The sequence below is a fragment of the Protopterus annectens genome, chromosome 3.part1 (genome assembly GCF_019279795.1).
Source record: "Protopterus annectens isolate FY-2018-M chromosome 3.part1, PAN1.0, whole genome shotgun sequence".
NCBI classification, from domain to species: Eukaryota; Metazoa; Chordata; order Ceratodontiformes; family Protopteridae; genus Protopterus; species Protopterus annectens.
In genome coordinates, this window is record NC_056732.1 from 1,701,843,555 (window position 1) to 1,701,857,833 (window position 14,279).

Below are 14,279 nucleotides of genomic sequence, written 5' to 3' on the forward strand. Positions count from 1 at the left end.
CACAGGATCAACTAAATAGCTCCCCTCCCTGCATCCAATTGGCCCATTCATTCCTCCATTGAGGAGAGGCCTCCACCAAATTTTCTCCTTTGTGGAAGGCAGGATCAGGTACTAGGAACAGGCCAGTCTGTAAATCTGTCCAAACCCTACACCCCTCAACAACCTGCAAACTTTACTATAGCAGCCTCAGAACATAAATGCACATGCCTGTGCATGCCCAACTTCCTCATCAAGCAGCACACCTCTTGCAGCATGGGAAATCCAGGCTCCTTACACTGCTAATGATACAGTTCTGCAGGTGTCGCCAATATAGCAAGCAAAGCTATCTTCCTCCCCCATATCTCCCTCCACCATAATGTACAAGCTGGTATCAGCTACTCACTACCATCTTCCTACATGTGGTCCCCCAAGTGCCCTTGCTGATAGCTAAGCACAGGTCATCTGAGGGGCAGTCAGGATTTTTGCCATGTAAACTTAGGGCTTGCAAGTTTTAGTTACAACATAACTTAAATATCTGCCTGGTAGCATTTAAAAGTTAAATGCTGAATAATACATGGAGCTGACTGGTTAGTGCTACTTTAGTAACTAAGGCTATGTCAGGGTACAGATGCTTGTGTAGACATTTGTGTGTAAATTTTATGCATCTTCCATGAAAGATGCAGCCACACGCTGCTATCCAGTATTTGGAAGTAATGAACAGCAGAGTATATGTTACCTGCAGAAAAATCTACTGGATCATTAGCTTTCACCTGTTTTAGATAACTTGACAGAGGTTTTAACTAACAACAGTGATTTAGACAGCAGTTTGTTGTTAGCACAGCTTGTATAATGGTGAGTTTTGTTTTAGAGGCAAAACAGCACTTTATTCAATAATACACAGATTTGGAAGGAAAGTTTGTTGTCTTTTAGGAAGACTAGGTGCTTGTATGTCTGTGCCATCTACAGCAGAGTACTGGAACATTTGAAGATACATTGTAAACTTTTGAAGATACATTGTATTTCATTACATTCAGCAGTCCAGTGCTGCTTCTCAAACAGCATGTCCTTTATTTTGGGCCTCATTTAACAGCGTTCTGCAGTTCTTTAACCAGAACTCTAGGATATCAAATGTGCTTATAATACATGGTGTAGGCCAGAAGATTTGGGAGTGCACTGATATGATAGAACCATTTCCTTTCTGTATCAGTTAACCATTGCTAAATGTTATCATAATTCTCATATTCATCATTTTTGTACTACTTGTCTTGGTGAGGGTCGCAAAGTTAAGGCAAAAGGAAAGACACACTTGAAAAAGATAATTGCCGGGACACACAAAGATCTAACAAGTAGAAGAACTTTATTTTATTTTTTTACTTGCTCCGTATAGACCACAGTTTTTCTGTTGCCATTTTAGAAGGTTAGAGAATAGCAAGCTATGCAGGGTAAATCTCATGTCCTTAAGTGAGCAATGGTCTCAATCTCACCCTACAAGATTTACAGAGATTCCCAAGCAAGCTGACCAAGATAATCCTTCAAGCATGTCCTGGATTTGCCCCAAGCCCTCCTCAGAGTGTATTGTGCCTGACACACCTCTTGTAAGAAGCCGGCAGGGAGCATTCTTACAGGGTACCTAAAATCACATTGACTGACTAATCTCAATGGAAGAGCAGTGGCTGTAGTGGCGTAGCTAGAGTTTGTGCCACCCGGGGTGGACTTTGAGTCCCCCCCAACAAAATAAAACATAATTCATATATAAAATTAAACATAATACACATCATAATCCAAAAGTAAATGAAGGAATCACAAAGACACAGCAGAGAAATGCAAGCATTTTAAAAAAACTTGTATAAAAACTTATACACACAAAACAGGTAAGCACTTTCACAACTCAGATGTTGCTTTTTCAGACTGTATACAGTAGAGCAAGATAGCATTCATAAATTTAAACTACAAATAAAAAAAATCATCTGACTCAAAAACCTCCAATCACAGTCTAGTATTCTAAGAACCAATCATAATAGCAATGTATCATTCCATGCAAAACACGATACAAGCATAATAATTTAAACAGACCAAACATAAATGTTCTTTCATATGTTCCATTTATATCATATTCAGATTAGGGATGACATTAATGCATCAGCAAAGCATTTAATAGATTTTGGTGACAGATATACATTTAAATTCTTAGTAGTTGAAAAATTAGGAAAAAGTCTACATCTTTTTTTTTTTATATTTCTCCAAATCTTCTGGGTTTCTAATACCATGACGGGAATGGAACCCCATTCCTAAGTCAAAGTACAATTAAAGTTCATGAAATTAGTATTGTTTCAATCTTTTGATGTCAGCCAAAAGTACACTTTGCAGCACCTGCAATGTGCCCAGTAATGACTCCTTCTTCGGTTCATATGGAGTTACATGTATTGGTAACATGTCTAAATACGATTGTAGATTCTTTTTTATAAGACCTGTTGCTCTTACTACTATTGTAACTGTCTGGGTATCTTTCTTCCACATTGCTCTAATTTCTGCTTACAGATCCTGATATTTTATGACTTTGTGTCTCTCTGTATGCAAGACAATGTATTCACTGGCTGTGGAAATTTCAATGATCGATGCTACTTTTGTCTTCTATTCTTGGACCACTATATCTGGTTTTCTAGCATCTATCTTTTGAACTGTTGGTAATGGGTGATCCCATATGATGTAAATTTCATCATTTTCTATGATGCTTTGTGGCTTATGTTTCCAGTGCTTTTCAGCCACTTCAATACCATAATATTTGCACAATCCCCAGTACAACAATCTTGCCACACTACTATGCTTTTCAGTATACAGTCTTTCTGCCATTAGTATATCACAACCTGCAACAAGGTGTGGAAGTTTCCAGTTTGGTTTTACAAAACCTACATTTGTCTGTTTCTCCAACATGTTTGATGGACTTAGTAAACCAACATGTATGTAGGCCATTGTCTTGGGCTGACAATATTAATCTTTCATCTCTTGGTTTGAATTTGCCTCTCCTTAACCATTCCTGCATTCATTCCTGATCAACATGAGGTTCTTCCAGAAGTTTTCTATACTTGCCACTATATTTATGCTTTTTCCACATTTCTTGCCTTCTCATCTGGTCCTTCACCTTATATTCTTTTTTTGTTTTTTGGCACATTCAGTTGCTGCCTGATTTGTATCTACTTCTAGTTTGATTTCCATTCCTACTTGATGCCGATATGCTTCTGCTAAAATAAGCAAAGAAGTCATCTTAGATTTATTCTCCTCATGTTTCAAGACTTTTACTACATTTGGGTCTTGTGAAGTTAGCAGATATGTGTGGAGTCCCACAATTGCAGATCTATACATGTATTCAATTTCATGGAGGCCCATCCCTCTTTTGGAACCGGGCATATATAATATTGGTTTACACTTCTTCTTCTTCTTCTTTCAGCTTTTCCCGGTTAGGGGTTGCCACAGTGGATCATCTGTCCACTCATGATTGGCAGCGGAGTTTTATGGTGTCGAGTTGCCAGCTCGGTGCCCAACCTTCCATAGAAGGCACACACATGCACAAACTGATTTTTATAAATCATTTGGTGAGTATGAAGCATCCTTCTTGTTTTCCTATTCAATCTATCCAACACGTTTTGGGCCAGTCACTCACTCCAAAACTGTAAGTTAGGACAGGAAGAGCAAATTGGTTTATAGCTTGGATTTTGTTCCTAGATGTTAACTCTGTTTTCAGAATTAATTTAAGTCTTCTAAAGTATTCATTACTAAGTTTTATTCATGTTTGTTTATTTTTTATTGTTGATCTTTCATCAGTTTCCAAATATTTATACACTCCTTCTTGCTGAAGTTCTTTTATATCACATTCTTGTCTCAAACTGATGTTTTCCTGATGCTGAAGTTTTCCTGCTTTAAAGGTTACATTTGCACACTTATCAAGACCAAATGATATTCTTAGATCATCTGAAAAAGTTTTGACAACCTGCAACTGTGTTTTCAATTCCTCATCTGATGAGCTATACAGTTTTAAATCATCGACAAAGAGAAGATGAGAAGTCTTTACACTTTGTTGTTTTTAGGAGCCAAGTTGTAGTCGTGGCCTAAGCTGTTTACTTAATGGGTTATTGGCAAGGCAGAATAGCAACAGTGACAGAGAGTCACCCTGAAATGTCCCACTTTGAATTTTTATCCCTGGAACAATAATCTGTCTTTTATTATGGCTTAATTGCAAAGTGGTCTGACACTGTTTCATGGTCACTATAATGTAATCAATCAGTGCAGGGTATATCTTATACATATTTAAGCACTCTTTTATCCATGAATGTGGGATACTATCAAATGCTTTTTTATAGTGTATCCATGCCATACTTCAATTCTTCCCCTTTTTACAGTTCTCAAGTATGACTTTATTTAACAACAAATGATCCTTTGTTCCATATGACTTTCTTTTATTGCCTTTTGTTCTACTGCCATAATTGAGTTTTCTTCTAAATGACTATAAACCCTGTCAGCATCAATTCCCATGTATAATTTATATGTTGTCAGAAGGCAAGTTATTTGTCTATAATTTTTAGGGTAACTTCCAGAGTTACTCTTAAGTAAGAGCATTGTTTTGCCTGTTGTTAGCCAGGTTGGTGTTTGTTTGGGGTGTTCATGTAACTCATATCTAAATCCTCATGCAAAGATGGGCCTGGGATTTTCCAATTAGTGCCTTTTCTTAACTTTGTTTCAATCTCACTGGCTGGTACTTCATCCCATTTCATATCCTGCACCCTTAAACTTCTTATTTTTCTTTTACATCTTCTATCCATTTAGCATCTTTGTTATGTTCCACGGGATCTTCATAGATACTTCTCCAAAATGTATCTATTTCCTCTTTTTTGGTGGTCTTTCAATTCCTTTTACCTTATTTCCCAATTCTCTATAAAAGTTCTTTGGTTCATCAATAAATTGCTTTTTTTTGTACTTTTCCTTTATATTTATCTGTGTATCTTCTAAGTTTTTCCACCTGTGCTGAAATTTTTAGTTTGTTATTTGTGATACTGCATGATAGACTCTGGTCTGTTCTAACACTGTGCACTGCTTTAATCACATCTATTTTTCTCAGTATTTTTGTTGACCTATTCCCTCTTCTATAGTCAAAAAAAGTGAAAATGACATCTAGAAAAACAAATAAGAATGAATTTTTAACTAATTACAACACTCTACAAAGCTGTTTTACTGGCTTTTCTCTTAGCAAAATCATCAGTGACATTACCAAAGTCTATTTGTCTGTCAGTTGGTGTTCTATTGACAGTATGGCAAGGTTTCTTAAATGCCAGGTGCTCATAGTAGATCTCAAGTATTTTTTTATCAGTTTAAGTTTAGAGAAACCTCTCTCATAGCTAGCAACACTAACAGCAATTGTGAGGAAAAATCACAGCCATACCACTCAACCTCTTAGAGCAAGAAATCTGGAGAAAGCCGTAAATAAAAGTGGGACAAAGGCCCAAAATGGGGACAATTTTTGCTCTTACAAACTTAGAAAGTTAATACAATAACAGGTTTTATATTAGCCTGGCTTTTCTGAATGGTATGAAGTCTGAAACTCATTATTTTTTTTAACTTTAATCTTTAATGATTTGCCTCTAATTTGCCAGAAAACCACAACTTTTTAAAAAACAGACCAAAGATATGAAGCAAAAATCTGTAAAGTTGAGAGGTATGATCACAGCAGTATTACAATATTTGGAACTAAATTTCCAAGATTGTCTTTCTGAATAAACTGTAAAAGTTCAAGGGGGCCTTCCCTCCATGTCTATGTTTTGTCTTACTTAGCAGCAACAGCAATGAAATTGAAATCTTTTTCTCCAAGTGAGGAACTCTTCTTTATCAATATCACTGTGATTATGATGATGTAGTTGACACTTGTAGTCATTGTTCAAAAGGTTCGGTGGAGTAAGGAATGCATATTTCTCAGCAAGAACATGAAGCTGTTGAAATCTTATGGTTATTTCTTGAATCACTCTATCCAGTGAAGAAAGCATTTCCTTTTGCAATTCAGTTTCATATGGTAATTCAGCATCATCACTTGATTCTTCACCAAACATTTGTTTCTTCCTTCTGCATCAATGCTCCTCCATGACTGATCCTAGAACTTTACAAACTTCTTTGGCATAAGTTATTGCACTGCTCACTAGCTTGTCCCTATTTTCAATTAAAAATGTTTTTAAAGCTTAAAGCTTTATATCACAATGCTGTATATTTAGTCCTTTAGTTTGTAGGTAAGCCTGTGTGTCATTAATTTCTAGAAGAACAGATTCCCACAGTCCAAGGAAGCACAGGAAGTAAAATGACTGCAAAGCAACATGTAGTACACCAGCATCTGACCTGGTAATTGTGTTTTCTTCTTCATTAGTTAAATCTTCCAAAGCTTTTAAAATGCCCAAAAATTTTTTTTTATGACACTTACAGCTTCTCTCCTTGCACTCCACCGTGTTTCTATTATGTGCTTGAGAATTTGACAAGTGACCAAAGTCAGAATATCCAAACAATGAGTTGAGGATGAAAAAACGTGAACAAATGCTCCAGAGTTTAAAGAAGGTGACATAATTTATAGCAACAGAAGCTGCATGTACACCTGCCAAATTCAGTGTATGATTAGTGCAAGCAACAAACTCTGCTTTTTCCATTTACTTCTTTTATGCATTTCTGAACACCAGTATATTGTCCAGCCATTACAGCAGCATTGTCAAAAGCTTCTCCTCTACAATTTTGAATATCAATTCCATCACGTTCCAGGTTTTGCAAAAGTATACTTGAAATATTCTTTGTGGTTTTACCTTTTTCGATAAAATCAATAAATGATTCCACTACCTTTACTTTATCTCTATCAATCATAACATAGCACAAAACGTGGCTCATCTGATCCTTATGAGAAATGTCAGGAGTGCTGTTGAATATTATAGAATAATACTTGGGTCTTTTAACTTGTTCTACCATTTTGATTCTTACTTTAGTTCTCAAAATTTCTATAAACTCGTTTTGGATCGTAGGTGACATATAAGATTAGGTAAATTTATTTCGCATCTTGATTTTGAGAATATGCTCTCGAAGCACTGGGTCATATTTTGCCAGGTCTATATTAGATAACCGAATGTTATCTTTAGCGAACGCTCACATGAGCGAAAATGCCGAGAATCGAAAGGGTGTTTGCGTGGTCGTGGTACAGTGAGGAGTGGGATATTTACCCTTTCCTCACTGTAGTGTGATCTCGGAGTTGGAATATATAGTTAGTGGGGGGTGTGGGGGGGCAGCCCCCCACAATAGCAAGTTCGATTACCAGCATTTTCGCTCATGTGAGCGTTAGTTAAAGATAATATTCGGTTATCTAATATAGACCCATATTTTGCCAACAAATGCACTAAGTCTAAAAAATGTCCTCTATTTCTTGTCAATTCAGCATTAATGTCAGTTTCATTATGAATTATTTCATGGTGATCCTGTAATGGTAAATTCTGTTTTGCTAGGAATCTAATTATGTCCAACAATCTTGAAAGGATTTGCCTCCACTTCTTCACTTCATCTTATATAACTTCCTGATTTTTTTTATGAATAGTTGCTCCACATTTAATCCCCATTTCCAACTCCTTGCACTGTGTGAATTTCTGAATGTAGGTTACACTGAATTCATGCTCGAATATTTTAGGATTCCGTTTCCACCACATATTGAATCCATCCACAGAATCAAAACTGGAATAACTTCTGTCCGAAAAAGTCTGCAGCAAAAGCAGTAAAGAGCTTTCTTGGAAGGACAGTAAATAAACCACAATCTCAACATTTTTTCACCATTTGGTAGGGTTAAAAAAAAACAGTTATATGTAAGTTTTCTGCTTCATCCTTTGACTGACACACCTTGATGAATCACGTAATCAAAATGCGAATCTAGGTGTTGAACCACAGATGCACCTTGATGTACCAGTAACATCCATGTGTCATCATTAATCTTGCTTGGCCAAAGATTTTTTAAGTTAATGGACAGACGTTTTTGTTCATCACACACTTCATCTCTTGAAGTTGATGGACTAAACCTTAAAGTCAGTTTTAATTCGGAAACTGCTTCAGGTGCAGCAGTAATAGTAGTTTCTTCACGACTGAGGTATTTAGATACTGCTTCAGGTGCCTCAGGTGCAGCAGTTATAGTAGTTTCCTCATGACTGAGGTATTTGGAAACTGCTTCAGGTGCCTCAGGTGCAGCAGGTATAGTAGTTTCTTCATGACTGAGGTATTTGGAAACTGCTTCAGGTGCCTCAGTTGCAGCAGTTATAGTAGTTTCTTCACGATTGAGGTATTTAGATACTGTTTCAGGTGCCTCAGGTGCAGCAATTATAGTAGTTTCCTCATGATTGAGGTATTTATATACTGCTTCAGGTGCCTCAGGTGCAGCAGTTATAGTAGTTTCTTCATGACTGAGGTATTTAGATACTGCTTCAGGTGCCTCAGGTGCAGCAGTTATAGTAGTTTCTTCATGATTGAGGTATTTATATACTGCTTCAGGTGTCTCAGGTGCAGCAGTTATAGTAGTTTCTTCATGACTGAGGTATTTAGATACTGTTTCAGGTGCCTCAGGTGCAGCAGTTATAGTAGTTTCTTCATGACTGAGGTATTTGGAAACTGCTTCAGGTGCCTCAGTTGCAGCAGTTATAGTAGTTTCTTCACGATTGAGGTATTTATATACTGTTTCAGGTGCCTCAGGTGCAGCAGTTATAGTAGTTTCCTCATGATTGAGGTATTTAGATACTGCTTCAGGTGTCTCAGGTGCAGCAGTTATAGTAGTTTCTTCACGACTGAGGTATTTAGATACTGCTTCAGGTGTCTCAGGTGCAGCAGTAATAGTAGTTTCCTCATGACTGAGGTATTTGGAAACTGTTTCAGGTGCCTCAGGTGCAGCAGTTATAGTAGTTTCTTCATGACTGAGGTATTTGGAAACTGCTTCAGGTGCCTCAGGTGCAGCAGTTATAGTAGTTTCCTCATGATTGAGGTATTTATATACTGCTTCAGGTGCCTCAGGTGCAGCAGTTATAGTAGTTTCTTCATGACTGAGGTATTTAGATACTGCTTCAGGTGTCTCAGGTGCAGCAGTTATAGTAGTTTCCTCATGATTGAGGTATTTATATACTGCTTCAGGTGCCTCATGTGCAGCAGTTATAGTAGTTTCCTCATGATTGAGGTATTTAGATACTGTTTCAGGTGCCTCAGGTGCAGCAGTAATAGTAGTTTCCTCATGATTGAGGTATTTATATACTGCTTCAGGTGCCTCAGGTGCAGCAGTTATAGTAGTTTCTTCATGATTGAGGTATCTGGAAACTGCTTCAGGTGTCTCAGGTGCAGCAGTAATAGTAGTTTCCTCATGATTGAGGTATTTAGATACTGCTTCAGGTGCCTCAGGTGCAGCAGTTATAGTAGTTTCCTCATGACTGAGGTATTTAGATACTGCTTCAGGTGTCTCAGGTGCAGCAGTTATAGTAGTTTCTTCATGACTGAGGTACTTGGAAACTGCTTCAGGTGCCTCAGTTGCAGCAGTTATAGTAGTTTCTTCACGATTGAGGTATTTATATACTGTTTCAGGTGTCTCAGGTGCAGCAGTTATAGTAGTTTCTTCATGACTGAGGTATTTAGATACTGCTTCAGGTGCCTCAGTTGCAGCAGTTATAGTAGTTTCTTCACGATTGAGGTATTTAGATACTGTTTCAGGTGTCTCAGGTGCAGCAGTTATAGTAGTTTCTTCATGACTGAGGTACTTGGAAACTGCTTCAGGTGCCTCAGTTGCAGCAGTTATAGTAGTTTCTTCACGATTGAGGTATTTATATACTGTTTCAGGTGTCTCAGGTGCAGCAGTTATAGTAGTTTCTTCATGACTGAGGTATTTAGATACTGCTTCAGGTGTCTCAGGTGCAGCAGTAATAGTAGTTTCCTCATGACTGAGGTATTTGGAAACTGTTTCAGGTGCCTCAGGTGCAGCAGTTATAGTAGTTTCCTCATGACTGAGGTATTTGGAAACTGCTTCAGGTGCCTCAGGTGCAGCAGTTATAGTAGTTTCTTCACGATTGAGGTATTTAGATACTGTTTCAGGTGTCTCAGGTGCAGCAGTAATAGTAGTTTCTTCACGATTGAGGTATTTATATACTGCTTCAGGTGTCTCAGGTGCAGCAGTTATAGTAGTTTCTTCATGACTGAGGTATTTAGATACTGTTTCAGGTGCCTCAGGTGCAGCAGTTATAGTAGTTTCTTCATGACTGAGGTATTTGGAAACTGCTTCAGGTGCCTCAGTTGCAGCAGTTATAGTAGTTTATTCACGATTGAGGTATTTATATACTGTTTCAGGTGCCTCAGGTGCAGCAGTTATAGTAGTTTCCTCATGATTGAGGTATTTATATACTGTTTCAGGTGCCTCAGGTGCAGCAGTTATAGTAGTTTCTTCATGACTGAGGTATTTGGAAACTGCTTCAGGTGCCTCAGTTGCAGCAGTTATAGTAGTTTCTTCACGACTGAGGTATTTATATACTGTTTCAGGTGCCTCAGGTGCAGCAGTTATAGTAGTTTCCTCATGATTGAGGTATTTAGATACTGCTTCAGGTGTCTCAGGTGCAGCAGTTATAGTAGTTTCTTCATGACTGAGGTATTTAGATACTGCTTCAGGTGCCTCAGGTGCAGCAGTTATAGTAGTTTCTTCATGACTGAGGTATTTAGATACTGCTTCAGGTGCCTCAGGTGCAGCAGTTATAGTAGTTTCTTCATGATTGAGGTATTTAGATACTGCTTCAGGTGTCTCAGGTGCAGCAGTTATAGTAGTTTCTTCATGATTGAGGTATTTATATACTGCTTCAGGTGCCTCAGGTGCAGCAGTTATAGAAGTTTCTTCATGACTGAGGTATTTGGAAACTGCTTCAGGTGTCTCAGGTGCAGCAGTTATAGTAGTTTCTTCACGATTGAGGTATTTAGATACTGCTTCAGGTGCCTCAGGTGCAGCAGTTATAGTAGTTTCTTCATGACTGAGGTATTTGGAAACTGCTTCAGGTGCCTCAGGTGCAGCAGTTATAGTAGTTTCTTCATGACTGAGGTATTTGGAAACTGTTTCAGGTGCCTCAGGTGCAGCAGTTATAGTAGTTTCCTCATGACTGAGGTATTTGGAAACTGCTTCAGGTGTCTCAGGTGCAGCAGTTACAGTAGTTTCTTCGTGACTGAGGTATCTGGAAACTGCTTCAGGTGCCTCAGTTGCAGCAGTTATTGTAGTTTCTTCACGATTGAGGTATTTAGATACTGTTTCAGGTGCCTCAGGTGCAGCAGTTATAGTAGTGTCTTCACAATTGAGGTACTTCAATAGTGCACCTTCATTCTTTTTTAATTCTTCTTCTAGTGCCTTTCTCATTTTTCTAAAAGAAGCACTGCTCTCTTTTCTTCTTTTCATATTGGGAATGGGATTAGCTTGACATCTGAGAGAAAAAAATATTACTACATAACAGTAAATAATAATGACAGTCAAAAAGAACAACAACAACAAGGAAAAATAACATGACCATACACATTTTCTGGAATGCAACAAGCCCAGGTTTTTAACAACTTAACACAATTATTTCACAATACAGTTAAATCTTTTTTTAGTGAAATAATCAAAAACCAAATCCTCAAAACGACACAAACCGGTAAAAAGGACCAAAATTCACTAAATGTTTCCGTTTCAAATTATTCCACAAGTTGAGGCTAGAAAAAAGTTCTCTTCAAACTTCATTCGTATTTAATCCAATTTTATGTAAAAACAATTAAAGCGCTGAAATACAATACACTTTTCGTCGCTGTTACTTAACGCAACTTCCTCAGAAGATAATTGTGCCTATACGTTGTTACTCCATTTAAGTCATTCATAAATTATTTAATTGGACCAAGATGGTCTCAATTAATTCCTTAAATGAACACAAGGCATTAAATTTCAGTTTCAGTTACATAGCAACATATTTTATAATATGTTTTAAAATGCATTTTAAAATGTTTCGAAGGAGTGTATTTTTAAAACCAATATAATTTATATAGATTCAATTAAACATGAAATAAATAAAAAGTAATGAAAAAAGAAGAACAATTAATTGATCAGATTCCTTTGCCTTGCCATTTTATCATTTTACCTTGCCATTTTAAAAAGACAGTCTAATTTAAAAATCTAAAAGCATACCAACAGTCAGTAATCTGTTATGTTAGCATCGTAATATCGGACTTCTTAAATTCTCAGTAAATCTATCTAGCCCATTATTGAAAAAAAACACACTCTTAATGGGAACCTAGCTTCCAAAAAGGGAAATTGAAGTTCCGATTTTTAGATTAAGAGGTACGTCAAAAGATATTTTTTAAGAAATGTATATATATATTAAAGGTATTTGCCTAACTCCTCTTAATGGATTATGCTTACCTTTAAAGTCATAAAATCTACTTATAACTTTCGATATGTATACACACTAAGTTAACTGTGATTCCTATAGGTAAAAACATGTAATATATATATCTAATATAACCCGTTAAACCAAGGGCATCAACGACCTAATAGTTCCCAGTACATATTTTATTGCTCACTCTATGAAATTTATATAACTCATAGGAAATATTTTTATCATTTCTTAATTATGAAATAAATAAATAAAGTATTTATAAAATATTTATTTATCTAAAGAATGCTGCCTTAAAATTTAGACATTAAATTTCATAAATATATATAAATAACTATCCAATACTCAGAAATCTTTGTTTGTACAACCATATATGATGTTCTTATATGTATAAAAATCAGCTGTAGGATCCAGGGGGACTAAAATATAGAAACAATTCCTTATAGATTGCCATATAAAACGGAACTATCATATAATATCCGTATTCTCAGTTATCTTTCCATGTTTTTTAATCTCAATATACATTTAACCGAGGACATCTCATTAATTCCTGGGTGTTGGTTTGCATTTGTTCTCAACTGCCAAACCAGTTCTTTTCTCTCTAATTTAAGTGGTTCGTATTTACTTCTGGGGTCATCATTGATTTGGTCTATGGCTTTGAACTTGAAGTTATGACCCACATTTTCCAAACAGTGTCTCGCTAAGGCATTTTCTACTTTCTGTCTACTGATACAGTAATTATGTTTGTAAATTCTTTCTTGTAATCTCCTATCGGTCTTACCTATATAGGGATATTATATGATAGTTCCGTTTTATATGGCAATCTATAAGGAATTGTTTCTATATTTTAGTCCCCCCGGATCCTACAGCTGATTTTTATACATAGAAGAACATCATATATGGTTGTACAAACAAAGATTTCCGAGTATTGGATAGTTATTTATATATATTTATGAAATTTAATGTCTAAATTTTAAGGTAGCATTCTTTATATAAATAAATATTTTATAAATACTTTATTTATTTATTTCATAATTAAGAAATGATAAAAATATTTCCTATGAGTTATATAAATTTCATAGAGTGAGCAATAAAATATGTACTGGGAACTATTAGGTCGTTGATGCCCTTGGTTTAACGGGTTATATTAGATATATATATTACATGTTTTTACCTATAGGAATCACAGTTAAGTTAGTGTGTATACATATCAAAAGTTATAAGTAGATTTTATGACTTTAAAGGTAAGCATAATCCATTAAGAGGAGTTAGGCGAATACCTTTAATATGCATATACATTTCTTAAAAAATATCTTTTGACGTACCTCTTAATCTAAAAATCGGAACTTCAATTTCCCTTTTTGGAAGCTAGGTTCCCATTAAGAGTTTTTTTTTCAATAATGGGCTAGATAGATTTACTGAGAATCTAAGAAGTCCGATATTACGATGCTAACATAACAGATTACTGACTGTTGGTATGCTTTTAGATTTTTAAATTAGACTGTCTTTTTAAAATGGCAAGGTAAAATGATAAAATGGCAAGGCAAAGGAATCTGATCAATTAATTGTTCCTCTTTTTTCATTACTTTTTATTTATTTCATGTTTAATTGAATCTATATAAATTATATTGGTTTTAAAAATACACTCCTTCGAAACATTTTAAAATGCATTTTAAAACGTATTATAAAATATGTTGCTATGTAACTGAAATTTAATGCCTTACGTTCATTTAAGGAATTAATTGAGACCATCTTGGTCCAATTAAATAATTTATGAATGACTTACATGGAGTAACAACGTATAGGCACAATTATCTTCTGAGGAAGTTGCGTTAAGTAACAGCGACGAAAAGTGTATTGTATTTCAGTGCTTTAAGTGTTTTT